Below are 12,918 nucleotides of genomic sequence, written 5' to 3' on the forward strand. Positions count from 1 at the left end.
GACATTTACCATAAGAGTAATGAAAAAAAGTAAATTTTTGCTCCCCTCTCAGAGTTTCTGTGAAGATGCTGGTCTGAATAATTTCTAATGACCTTTGATTCTCCAGGCCTCCTTTCTCCAAATTGCTTTTGTTCTAGTTGTAGAGATAAGACATACTTATACTGTAAGACAGTTAAAAATATGATTCCTTCTTTCTCTCCCCCCCCCAAATCTTTCTACTTTCAAATAAAATGAAAAGAAATTAAAATAATAAAGTATGAAGATAGAGGAGGAAAGAAAGCCATGGAATTATAAAATTAGAGTTTGGTAGAGTAGATTTGATTGAAGACAGGTAAGGCAGGAGTTTCTAAAGGGGGAGGTAAGATTTAGATTCACAAAAAATAGAGTAACTGAGGAAACAGAGAGGTGAGGCTGAGAGGGTGAGATGTGTAAAGTGCTGAATAGATGGTGGTGTGGGTTGAACTAAGTCCACCCAAAAGAAGTCTTAACCCCAGGGACCTATGATTGTGACTTTATCAGAAATAAGACCTATAAAGATGTAACTGACTTAACATGAGGTCTTACTAGAGAAGTTTTGGCTCCAAAACCAGTGTCCTTATAAGAAGAGAACATGTACACACGTACTTACACTCACACACACAGGAAGAATACCACGAGACACTGACAGCAAAGATTAGGGAGATATGTCAATAAGCTAAGGGACACTAAGGACAACGGGGAAGCAAGGATGAAGCAAGGAAGTTTGCTCCCTGGGAGGCCCTACAGACACTTGACTCTGAACTTCCTACCTCCAGAACAGTGATAGAATGAGTTTCTGTTGTTTCAAGCCACCAAGGTTGCAGTGCTATGCTATGGGAGCTCAGGAAACTAATACAGATGGCATACTTACAGCAACTAGCAGAGTTGAAGGAGAGGTTGAGAAGGGGGGCTTGTGTAAGACCTTGAAGTCCCCTGTCTCACACCATTCACAAAAATTACTTGTTCTTTTGCTTTCTCTCTTTAAAAATATAATTGAAAAGCAGAGTTAGAGAGAGAGACAGAGAGACAGAGAGGAAGGGAGGAGAGAGGAAGAGAGATATCTTCCATCCATTGGTTCACTCCCCAAATTGCCATAACTAGGGTTCACCCAGGCCGAAGCGGAGAGCACAAAACTCCATCTAGGTCTCTGATGTGGGTAGAAAGGACCCAAGTATTTGGGCCATTCCCCACTGCTTTCTCAGATGCGTTAGCAGGAAGCTGGATCAGACATGGAGCAGCCAAGACTCAGACCCATGTCCATATGGGATGCCAGCTTCACAGGCGGCCCTTAACCCACTGTGCCACAATGCTGGCCCTAATGGCTTGTTTTCTATTAGCAGAGATCCCTATTTACAAGTGTTCACTTGCTCTGATACCATGTGCCCCTCATTACCTTACATTTCCATTGTCTGAAATGGCTTCTTTTTCAGACTTATTATTCTCTGCTTCTGAGGCTCACCAAATACTCAAATTTTTGCTAAAATATTTTGCTTTTAGCCTAAGCTATATACAAATAAAAATTGTTAAAAGGTTTTAATAATTTTTTCAGTATTTAAACATCAGCTACAGATTATTTGTTTTTAGCGAATTATTCCAGCCTATATAAAAGTAGAAAGCAGTATACTAACCCTAATACATGAATCATCCAGATACAACAGTTATGAAGATTCTGCCGCACTTGCACCAATCCATCCTGCCACCTCCCACCCCATTCCCTTCATTTTTCCAAGTGCTTGGTTTATCCTCATGTCTTTTGGAAAATACACACAAGCAGGTGAGGCAGTAGCCCACCCACTTGAGCCATGGCTTGCTGCCTCCCAAGATATGTATGTGTTAGCAGGAACCAGAATTGGAGTGGCACTGGGACTCACCCATGCACTCGGCTGTGGAATACAGGGGTCTTAACTACTAAGCTGAACATGCACCCCTGAATTATCTTTTAATTTCATTATTTTTTCTGGAAATTTTTTGATGTACTCTCCTATATGTGGCCAATAAACATTTGAGGAGAGACTCATTTGTCATCAGGGAAATGCAAATCAAAAGCATAATATAGCATTTCACAGCCACTGGGATGACTGTAATCCTCAGAAAGACAATACCAATAAAGACATGGAAAAACTGGACTCTCACATATGACAGTGAGACTATAAAATGGTCCAGTTTGAGAGTTCCTGGAAATGTTAAATGTAGAGCTACATGACCCAGCATTTCTATACCCTAGGCATGTACCAAGGACACTTGAAAGGATAAAAAACTTTATACATGGGAGCCAGCGCTGTGGCGTAGTGGGTGAGGCCACCGTCTGCAATGCCAGCAACCCATTTGGGTGCTGGTTTGAGTTCCGTCTACTCCACTTCTGATCCAGCCCACTGCTGTGGCCTGGGAGGGCAATAGAGAATGGCCTAAGTCCTTGTACCCTTGCACCCTCATCGGAGACCCAGGGAAGCTCCTGGCTCCTGGCTTCAGATCGGTGCAGCTCTGGCCATTGAGGCCGACTGGGGAGTGAACCAGTGGATGGAAGACTGATCTCTCTCCCTCTGCCTCTCCTTCTCTCTGTGTGTAACTCTGACTTTAAAATAAATAAATAAATCTTAAAAAAAAATTTATACATGAATGCCTATACCAGCATCATTCATAACATCTAAAAAGTGGAAACAACTCAAATGTTCAACTAATGAATGGATAAATAAGATGTGGTATATTCATATAATGGAATATTATTTGTCAATAAGATGAAGTATTGATATTTCCTGTAACCTTGAAAATATTTTTTTTAAGATTTATTTATTTGGGCCGGCGCCGCGGCTCACTAGGCTAATCCTCTGCCTTGCGGCACCGGCACCCCGGGTTCTAGTCCTGGTCGGGGCACCGGATTCTTTCCCAGTTGCCCCTCTTCCAGGCCAGCTCTCTGCTGTGGCCCGGGAGTGCAGTGGAGGATGGCCCAAGTGCTTGGGCCCTGCACCCCATGGGAGACCAGGATAAGCACCTGGTTCCTGCCTTCAATCAGCGCGGTGCACCGACTGCAGCGCGCCGGCCGCGGCGGCCATTGGAGGGTGAACCAACAGGGAAGGAAGACCTTTCTCTCTGTCTCTATCTCTCACTGTCCACTCTGCCTGTCAAAAAAAAAAAAAAAGATTTATTTATTTGAAAGTCAGAATTGCACACAGAGAGAGGAGAGGCAGAGAGAGAGAAGTCTTCCTCCATCCAATGGTTCACTCCCCAATTGACCACAACGGCTGGAGCTGTGCCGATCTGAAGCCAGGAGCCAGGAGCTTCTTCTGGGTCTCCCACGTGGGTGCAGGGGCCCAAGGACTTGGGCCTTCCTCCATTGCTATCCCAGGCCACAGCAGAGAGCTGGATTGGAAGAGGAGCAGCTGGGACTAGAACTGGTGCCCATATGGGATGCCGGTGCTTCAGGCCAGGGTGTTAACCCTCTGTGCCACAGCGCTGGCCCCGTAACCTTGAAAATATTAAGTGAAAGAATCCAGTAATGAAAGAACATATATCGTATGGTCCTATTTACATGAAATATCCAGAGTATGCAAATCCATAGAGATATTTTTTGTGTTCAGCTTGGAGGAGGGAGTGGGAAAACTGTGGGGAAAGTATGGGAAATGACAAATAATGAGTAGGGGTCTTTTTTTAGGAGGGAATTGAAATGTTCTAAAATTAAATTGTAGTGGTGGTTGTACAACCTCATGAACATGCTAAAACATTTAATTATCTACTTTATGGGGCTGGCGCTGTGGAGCAGTGGGTTAATGCCCTGGCCTGAAGTGCTGGCATCCCATATGGGTACTGGTCCGAGACCCAGCTGCTCCACTTCTGATCCAGCTCTCTCCTATGGCCTGGGAAGGCAGTAGAAAGTGGCCCAGGTTCTTGGGCCCCTTTACCTGCATGGGAGACCTGGAAGAAGCTCCTGGCTCCTGGCTTCTGGCTCCCGGCTTTGGATTGGCACAGTTCTGGCCATTGCGGCCAATTGGGGAGTGAGTGAACCATCAGATGGAAGACCTCTCTGTTTTTCTGCCTCTCCTCTCCCTGTGTACTCTGACTTTTGAATAAATAAATAAATCCTTAAAAAATTATATACTTTATTTTTAAAAATTTTTTAAAGATTTTTATTTATTTATTTGAGAGGTAGAGTTAGTGAGAGGGGGACACAGAGAGAAAGGTCTTCTGACCGCTGGTTCACTCCCAAGTGGCCACTACAGCCGGAGCTGCGCTGATCTGAAGCCAGGAGCCAGGTGCTTCTTCCAGGTCTCCCATGCAGGTGCAGGGCCCAAGCACTTGGGCCATCCTCCACTGCCCTCCCGGGCCACAGCAGAGAGCTGGACTGGAAGAGGGGTAGCCGGGACCAGAACCCGGCGCCCACAAGGGATGCTGGTGCCGTAGGCAGAGGATTAACCTACTGCGCCATGGCGCCAGCCCTTAATTATGTACTTTAAATGGATGAATTGTTAGTTATATCTCAATGATGTTGTTAGGAAAAGAAAGAATATGGCTTCCCCTTAATATTTCTTTTTCAAGTTCCTTGCCTTTGAACATCACCTACCACACCATCCAGTGAGGAGGCCCACGCCTCATAGAGAGGTTCAGGTATAGGGGAGCCAAGGCCCTCCATTAATAGCCAGCACCTACTTGTTAGGTACAATGTACTTCAAAAAGTGCATGGAAAATGGAATCAAAAGATAAAGTGCATTTTCCACAAACTATTTAAACTTCCCTAAGATATGAGTGAATCACCTTGGAAGTGGATCCTCCACTAGATAAGCCAACATCTTGACTGCACCCTCATGGGAGACATAAGACAAAACTGCCCATCCAGCACTCTCCTGAATTCTTGACCTCAGCAACCATAAAACAAAAACAAAAATAATTATGGTTGTTTTAAGACCCAAGTTTTGAGATAATTGTAATGCAATATTAGATAATGAATATAAATAGCATAATACAATATTTTATATCTCTTTATAGAAAACTTTTATTTAATAAATATAAATTTCGAAAGTACAACTTTTGAATTATAGTGATTCTTCCCCCCATAACCACCCTCCCACCCACAAACCATCCCATCTCCCACTCCCTCTTCCATCCCATTCTTCATTAAGATTCATTTTTAATTATCTTTATATATAGAGGACAACTCTATATTAAGTAAAGATTTCAACAGTTTGCACCCACACAGATGCACAAAGTATTAAGTACTGTTTGAAGACTAGTTTTAACGTTAATTTGCATAGTACTGCACATTAAGGACAGAGATCCTACATGGGGAGTAGGTGCACAGTGACTCCTGTTGTTGATTTAACAATTGACACTCTTATTTATTATGTCAGTAATCACCCGAGGCTCTTGTCATGAGCTGCCACGGCTATGGAAGCCTCTTGAGTTCACAAACTCTGCCCTTATTTAGACAGGACCATAATCAAAGCGGAAGTTCTCTCCTCCCTTCAGAGAAACGTACCTTCTTCTTTGATGGCCCCTTCTTTCCGCTGGGATCTCACTCACAGAGATCTTTCATGTAGGTCATTTTTTTGCCACAGGCTTTCCATGCCTGAAATACTCTCATGGTCTTTTTAGCCAGATCCGAATGCCTTAAGGGACGACATAATAGCATATTTGAAAGGCACTTCTTACCTTAATTTGCATCAAAGTGCTAGGTACAGACAGATATCAAAGTGTATATGAAACAAATTTCCATAGATGGAATTTACAAAGGAAATAAGAGAAACCACATTCCATGATTCCATGATACCCACTTCTAGAGTAAGAAGAAGTGTAGAAGAGGAGATTTTGTAAGGATGAAGTCTTGGAAGAAAATGCACTCCTGTGGGGGGAGAGGGGAGCAGGAGTGGTGGTGCTGCAGTGCTCATTAATTAATATGTGACACCTAACATCAGTGCAAAATTGACTGTAACCATAGGTAAGCCATAGGAAACTAAAGTGGAAGAAAACTTAAATGCTTTTCATTGGTTCTAGAAATTAATAACTTGGAATTAAGTGGAATCATAAGACAATTGTAAGGTGGATGGAATTTGTCATGGACAAACCAAGAGAAATCTGCATGGTAACTGGCTCAAAGAGACATGATACTGTTCATTGCTGGTTAAGCCCTCATAGTTCCTACACACTTAAATAGTTAATTCCTCTCTTGTATTTCAGATCATTTAAGGACTGACTGAGGGGATTCATGGCAAAAGAAAGAATTCCATATGAAATGAAGTCTACAGCTGTCAAAAAATATCACACAGCTCTGTACCTTCCTGAAAGGATGTCTCTGAGCCTCCATAGCTCCCTGTTGTGAGTCGCACTGATGACTTAGCCTGCAAGTGCCACAGCCTGGAAGATGAGGTAAGGAGCATAGGGAGATATTGGGAAGAGCCCCTGACTTGGGTTCTGTTTTTTTTTGTTTGTTTGTTTGTTTGTTTGTTTGTTTTTGATAGGCAGAGTTAGACAGTGAGAGAGAGACAGAGAGAAAGGTCTATCTTTCCGTTGGTTCACCCCCCAAATGGCCGCTATGGCCGGCAGGTTGCGGCTGAGCGCTGCGCCGATCTGAAGCCAGGAGCCAGGTGCTTCCTCCTGGTCTCCCATGTAGGTGCAGGGCCCGAGCACTTGGGCCATCCTCCACTGCACTTGCAGGCCACAGCAGAGAGCTGGCCTGGAAGAGGAGCAACTAACCAGGACAGAACCCGGCGCCCCAACCGGGACTAGAACCCGGGGTGCCAGCACCGCAGGTGGAGAATTAGCCAAGTGAGCCACGGCGCCGGTCTGGGTTCTGTTCTTGACTGCCACTTTCAGTGCCTTGATAACCAGATCTGTCTAGGTGTGGGACTAGCCCTATCATCTATGGCAGGCACCTATAGGTATTGGGTACATCTGCACTCAACTCTCTATAATTTTGTATCAAATATTGACATTGTGCCAGATACATAGTAGACAATCTAAACACATGATCTTATTAAGAGATCTTGAACTTTTAAGGTAGGCTTCAAAATCACAGTTTTATAATGTTAACTAATACATGGTTAGTTTTAGAATTATGTTCCAATGAAAGTCTCTAAAAAGGTAAATGCCTACAGAATGATTAATTTGATAAATATTCAGTGAAGGCTTCCTGTGTGCCAGCCTCTATTTTAAGAAAGCCAGTGAGCAAATAAATACTATAGTGACCAATTCACTAAGGAAAATAAACAGAGATATAGGATAGAGCTAGTGTTTTGTGTGTGTGTGTGTGTGTGTTAGGGTAGGGGCTAGATATGCTAGATTGGAAAGTCAGGTTATATGACATTTGAGTTGAAAGTCAAGTAGCAAAGATTAGCTATGCGAAGACCTAGGGATAAAGCATTCCAGGCAAGATATGGCAAGTGCAAAGACCTTAATGAACTTGGCATGTTTAGGAGCAGAGAGAAGGCAGGCACTGGAGAGTAGAAAAGGGGGAGGAAAGGGAAGAGAGGAGAGATGGTCAGAGGTCGCTTCCTCCCAGGCTTCTTTGGGAATGGTTGGAAGTTTGGATTTTACTCTAATTGGAGTGCAAAGTCATCAGAGGGTTTTAAGTGGGCACATGATGTGACCTGCTGCTTCTAAGTGACCGCTCTGGTTACCATGTGAAGGATGGATCATCTGGAGGTTAGTTAGTGCCAATACCCAGATGCAGAGTATTTGAAGTGAATTGAATGGTAGAACTGGAAGAGAGACCTTTGAAGCAAGATACAAATGCAAGAGTAATATTTTTTGACATGACATTAGTGTGCATCTGTTTATTGCATTTCTGGATGTTTGACATTCTCTATGTAATAGCACCTAAACATCATCTCCTTGAGACAGGCTGGGATTTGTTGTGGAAGGATTACAAAAAAGAAGAAACAAGTAAAATCCAGCAATTTGAATGTCAAGCTGAGATATTATAGGAAGGAAGCCTGGCTTTGCAAGAGAATGAGCATTGCAAATTCATTTAGCTTGTATTTAACATATCACAGGTTACATCTGAAGAATTAGACCATGGTGTTCCTCCTATACAATTACAAGATAATCCTTCCACTGACCATGACTAGCTAGTGTGAGTGTGTGTGCTGCCCAGTAGTATGATACTATGACATAGAGAAATGGAAGCAAAATCCTACTACTGGTGACCTAAATGTGAGAAGGAGGCTTGTTAGAAGAGGAAGAAAGACTGAAGCAATGAGAGAAGAGGAGAAGAAAGGGGATGGATTTTCTTTAAGACAGAGAGACGTAGAATAATTTAGGATCAACTCAAAGAAGAGTTGTTGCCCTGGTCCCTGTTTGGAAATAGAAGGGAATTACTGTTCTCCATGGCTCCATTCAAGAAGAGAAGCTGCAACATAATTGAGTTGAGAGGCCTGGTCAGGCAGAGAGAGGGTTTATTCAGTTTGCCCCCTGGTGTCCCTGTGTCAGAGACACTAAGTCAAAGGCCGATGGTTCTGGCATGGGTTTACAATAGCATGAGTGAAACACTTCAGCAGCAAGGGCATGGGCAGTGGATATCTCAGGCCATGTGACGGAGACTGAGGGCATAAACTGTATCACTTAGAGGCAAGGGAAGCTAACTCAGCAAGGAGAGGCCACTGGAAACTTAGTAAGAAACAGATCTTGATTTCACAGAGGGGCCAGGTACACATGCACAGATAGTCAATCTGAGAGTCCATATGGCTAGACAGTGATTAGCAAGTGAGCAGTGTACACAGGAGAATATGGATAATGCTAGATGAAAGGGTGATTCATGTCCCAGTTAGGATGGTGTGGGATAGCATGAGGTTCCTTCATGCTAATCAGAATGGCACACAATTTAAAACTTAGGAATCTTTTTTACTACAAGTTCTCATTTTATATTTTCAGACTATGGGGGCCACTATGATGGTTGGGGGTTAAGCTTCTTCCACTATCGCTGGTTAAGCTGCTGCCCAGCATCCCATATGGGGGCCAATTCAAAATGCAGCTATTCTACTTCTGATCCAGCTCTCTGCTAATGCATATGAGAAAATATCAGGTGATAGCCCAGGTGAGACCTGCCACCCACACATGAGACCTGTATGGCATTCCATGCTTCTGGCTTCAGGCTGGCCCAGCTCCAACCATTGTGGCCATTTGGGGAATGAACCAGCAGAGGAAGATGTCTCTCTCACTCGCTCACTTGCTCACTCGCTCTATAACTCTACCTTTTAAATAAATAAAATAAGTCCTAAGAAAAACATATTTTCAGATTGTGGATGACTGCACGTAACTGAAACTGAGGGTAAGTGGGGGAAGGGTAACTAGAGTATCACACTTTATTGGGGCCTAGCACTGTGGCGCAGTGGGTTAACTCCCTGGCCTGAAGCGCCAGCATCCCATATGGGCGCCGGTTCTAGTCCTGGCTGCTCCTCTTCCCATCCAGCTCTCTGCTATGGCCTGGGAAAGCAGTACAATATGGCCCAAGTCCTTGGGCCCCTGCACCCACATGGGAGACCAGGAAGAAGCCCCTGGCTCCTGGCTTCGGATAGGTGCAGCTCCAGCCGTTGCGGCCAATAGTGGAGTAAACCATCAGGTAGAGTACTACACTTTATCTATTCAATTGCCAGTGGATACTTGCTTCCACCTTTAAGATAACACTACTATGAACATGGATATGCAAACAACTTTTCAAATTCCTGCTTTCAGTTCTTTTGTTATATATCCAGAAGTGGAATTTCTGGATCACTAATTGAATGGTTTTTTTTTTTTTTTTTTTTTTTTTTTTTTTTTTTTTTTTTTAAGGAACCATTACATTGTCTTCTACAGCAGGTACACAATTTTATATTTTCATCAGTAGTACATGGGGTTCCAATTTCTCCACATCCTCATCACTATTTGTTATTTTCTGTTTTTCAGTTGGTTTTTTTTTTAAATAATGGCCATTTTAATTGGTTCAAAGTGCTATTTCATTTTGGTTTGGGTTTGTATTTCCCTAATGACTACTGATGTTGAGCATATTTTCATGTGTTTATTGGCCATTTATACATCTTATTTGGAGAAATGTCTATTCAGATCTTTACCTAATTTTTTACTGGGTTGTCTTTGTTGTTGAATTGTGCAACAACTGTTTCCTTCTTCATACTTTCTGGATATCAGTCTCTCATCAGATGCTATAGAGTGAATGTCTGTGTCCCTCAAAATTCCTGTATTGAAACCTTAATCCTCAATTTGATGGTATTTGGAAGTGGGCTATGGAAGGTAGTCAGAGTTAGATTAGGATGTAAGGATGAAGCTTCTGTAATAGGATTAACATCCTTATAAAAAGTGGAAGAAGGGCAATCATGTGGCCTAGCAGTTAAGGTGATACTTAGGACACCGACGTCCCATATCGAAGTACCTGTCTGTGTTTGAGTCCCAGCTCAGCTTCTAATTCCAGCTCTCTGCTAATGTGCACCCTAGGAGGCAGCAGTTGATGGCTCAATACATGGGCCCTGCCACCCATGATGGAAACCCAGATTGACTTTCCAAGTCCTGACTTCAGCCTAACCCTGCCTTTGCTGTTACAGGCATTTGGGGAGTGAACCAGCAGATGGGAGCTTTATGTCTCTCTCTCTCTGTCTTTCAAATAAATAAAATAAATTACTAATTAATTTCTTTCTCAAAATGTGGAAGAGATACATGATCTCTTTTTCTTTGTGCAGGCACCAAGGAAATGCCACGTGAGGACACAATGTGGAAGAGAGGGCTCTCGTTAAGAACTTGACTGTGCTGGAGCTCTGCTGTAGGACTTCTGGCCTTCAGAACCGTGAGAAATAAATGTCTGAACTTTAAGTCATCCAGTCTACGGTAGTTTGCAGCCTGCACTAAGACATCAGATGAGTATATCATTTGCCAGTATTTTCTTCCATTCTTTGAATTGCATTTTTGCTGTATTGATGATGTCCTCTTATGAACAATGTTTTTAATTTTGATGAAGTCCAACTTATCTGTCATTTCCTTTTGCTGCTTATACTTTGATGTCATTTCCAAGAAATCATTGCCAAACAGGACATTCTATGTTTCCCTGTTTTTTGCAAAGTTTTATGGTTTTAGCTCTTGGGTTCAGGTGTTTGGTCAATTTTGAGCTAATTTTTGTATGGGTGTAGGTAAGGTTACTTCTTTAAAAAAATTAAAGATTTATTTATTTATTTGTTTATTTATTGAAAGGCACAGTCACAGAGAGGCAGAGGTATAGAGAGAAAGAGACCTTCCATCTGCTGGTTCACTCCCCAAGTGGCAGCAATAGCCATAGCCGGGTTGATCTGAAGCCAGGAGCCAGGAGCTTCTTTTGGGTCTCCCCTGTGGTTGCAGGGCCCCAAGTATTTTAGCTATCTTCTGCTACTTTCCCAGGTGCATTAGCAGAGAGCTGGTTTGGAAGTGAAGCAGCCAGGACTTGAACAATTGCCCATATAGGATGCTGGCACTGGAGGCAATGGCTTTACCTGCTTTGACACAGTGCTGGCCCCAGTCCTCTTTTTTTTTTTTTTTTTTTCTGTTCTGCTCTCCTTGTGTGTGTATACATGCGCACACACGTGTATCAAGTTTTCCCAGGACTGTTTGAAAGACCATATTTTCCTCATTGAAATGGTCTTGGCAAAAAGGGAAGGGAAGGGAAGGACAGGGCAGGGCAGGGAAGGGGAAAAAAAATGGTCTTGGCATCATTGTCAAAAGTCATTTCACCATATAAGTAAGAAATTGTTTCCAGGCTCTTTAGCTTATTCCATTGTTCTATATATCTGTATTCAAGCTACTACCATGTTGTGTTGATTTTCATAGCTCTGTAATAAGTTTTGAAATCAAAAATTTTCTAACTTTGTTCTCTTTTTTCCAAGATTGTTTTAGCTATTGAGGACACTTAGAGATTACATATGAATTATGGGATGGAGTTTTCTATTTCTGCAGAAAATACTGTTGGGATTTTGATAGGCCCAAGTGCTTGGATCCCTTCCATGCAAGTGGGAGTCGGATGAAGCTATTGGCTCTTGGCTTCAGGTTGGCCAGCTCTGGCCACTGTAGCCATATGAGGAGTGAACCAGCAGATGGAAGATATCTCTCTCTCTCTAACTCTGCCTTTTAAGTAAATAAATAAATCTTTAAAAAACATCACTGTATAAATGTTTTACCTCCTTTATTAAGTTAATTTCTAAGTACTTTATTTTTTAAATACTATTGCAAATAGAACTGCTTTTTTTCCTTCTTAGATTGTTAGTTATTAGCATAAAGAAAGACCTCAATAGACAGTTCTCGAAAGAAATACAAATGGCCTACAAATATATGAAATAATGCTCAATATCTCTAGCCAGCAGAGAAATACAAATCAAAATCACCAGGAAGCATCACCTCGCTCCTGTCAGAACAGCAAAAATATTAAAGACAGAGAGTTAAAAATGCCAACATGTGTGTGGAGAAAGGGAAATACAGATACACTGTTGATAGGAATGTAAATTAATGCAGCCACTTTGGAAAACAGTATAGAGATTTCTTAGAAAACTGGAAATACACTTGCCATATGATCCAGCGATCCCACTTCTGGCTATATATGCAAAAGACATGAGCGTGTTGTATCAAAGAGGTTCCTAGTAGCACTATTCACAATAGCCAAATATGGATGAATGGATAAAGAAAATGTGGCATACGTATAAGTACACAATGGAATATTATTCAGCTATAAAAAATGAAGTTCTACCATTTGCAATAATGGATGCAATTGGAGGACATAATGTTGAATGAAATAAGTTGGACACACAAAGACAAATACCACATATTCTCCCTTAGATATGAGAGCTAAAAGAAAAAGAGAAAAAAAGAGAACTAAATGTCTCTGTGTATCAGAATTGTTGCAAATGTAGTTTTGTCAGTCTTTGTTTTATACTTTTGTCAAACTAGTGGTTAATCATGTTATATTGCTAT

General features: G+C 42.1%; 1 long non-coding RNA gene across 1 annotated transcript in view; it reads left to right on the forward strand.

The window, feature by feature from the left end:
- The window catches only part of LOC149128397 (uncharacterized), a 111,118-nt gene extending 98,787 nt beyond the window's left edge, over positions 1–12,331 (forward strand). The window contains exons 3-4 of the long non-coding RNA XR_016218651.1: positions 6,184–6,372; positions 10,671–12,331. This is a non-coding gene — a long non-coding RNA (uncharacterized LOC149128397). The remainder of the gene's footprint in view (positions 1–6,183; positions 6,373–10,670) is intronic.
- The last annotated feature ends 587 nt before the right edge of the window (positions 12,332–12,918 follow it).

The sequence above is a fragment of the Oryctolagus cuniculus genome, chromosome 1 (genome assembly GCF_051225735.1).
Source record: "Oryctolagus cuniculus isolate XC-2025 breed Fujian yellow rabbit chromosome 1, ASM5122573v1, whole genome shotgun sequence".
Lineage (NCBI taxonomy): Eukaryota > Metazoa > Chordata > Mammalia > Lagomorpha > Leporidae > Oryctolagus > Oryctolagus cuniculus.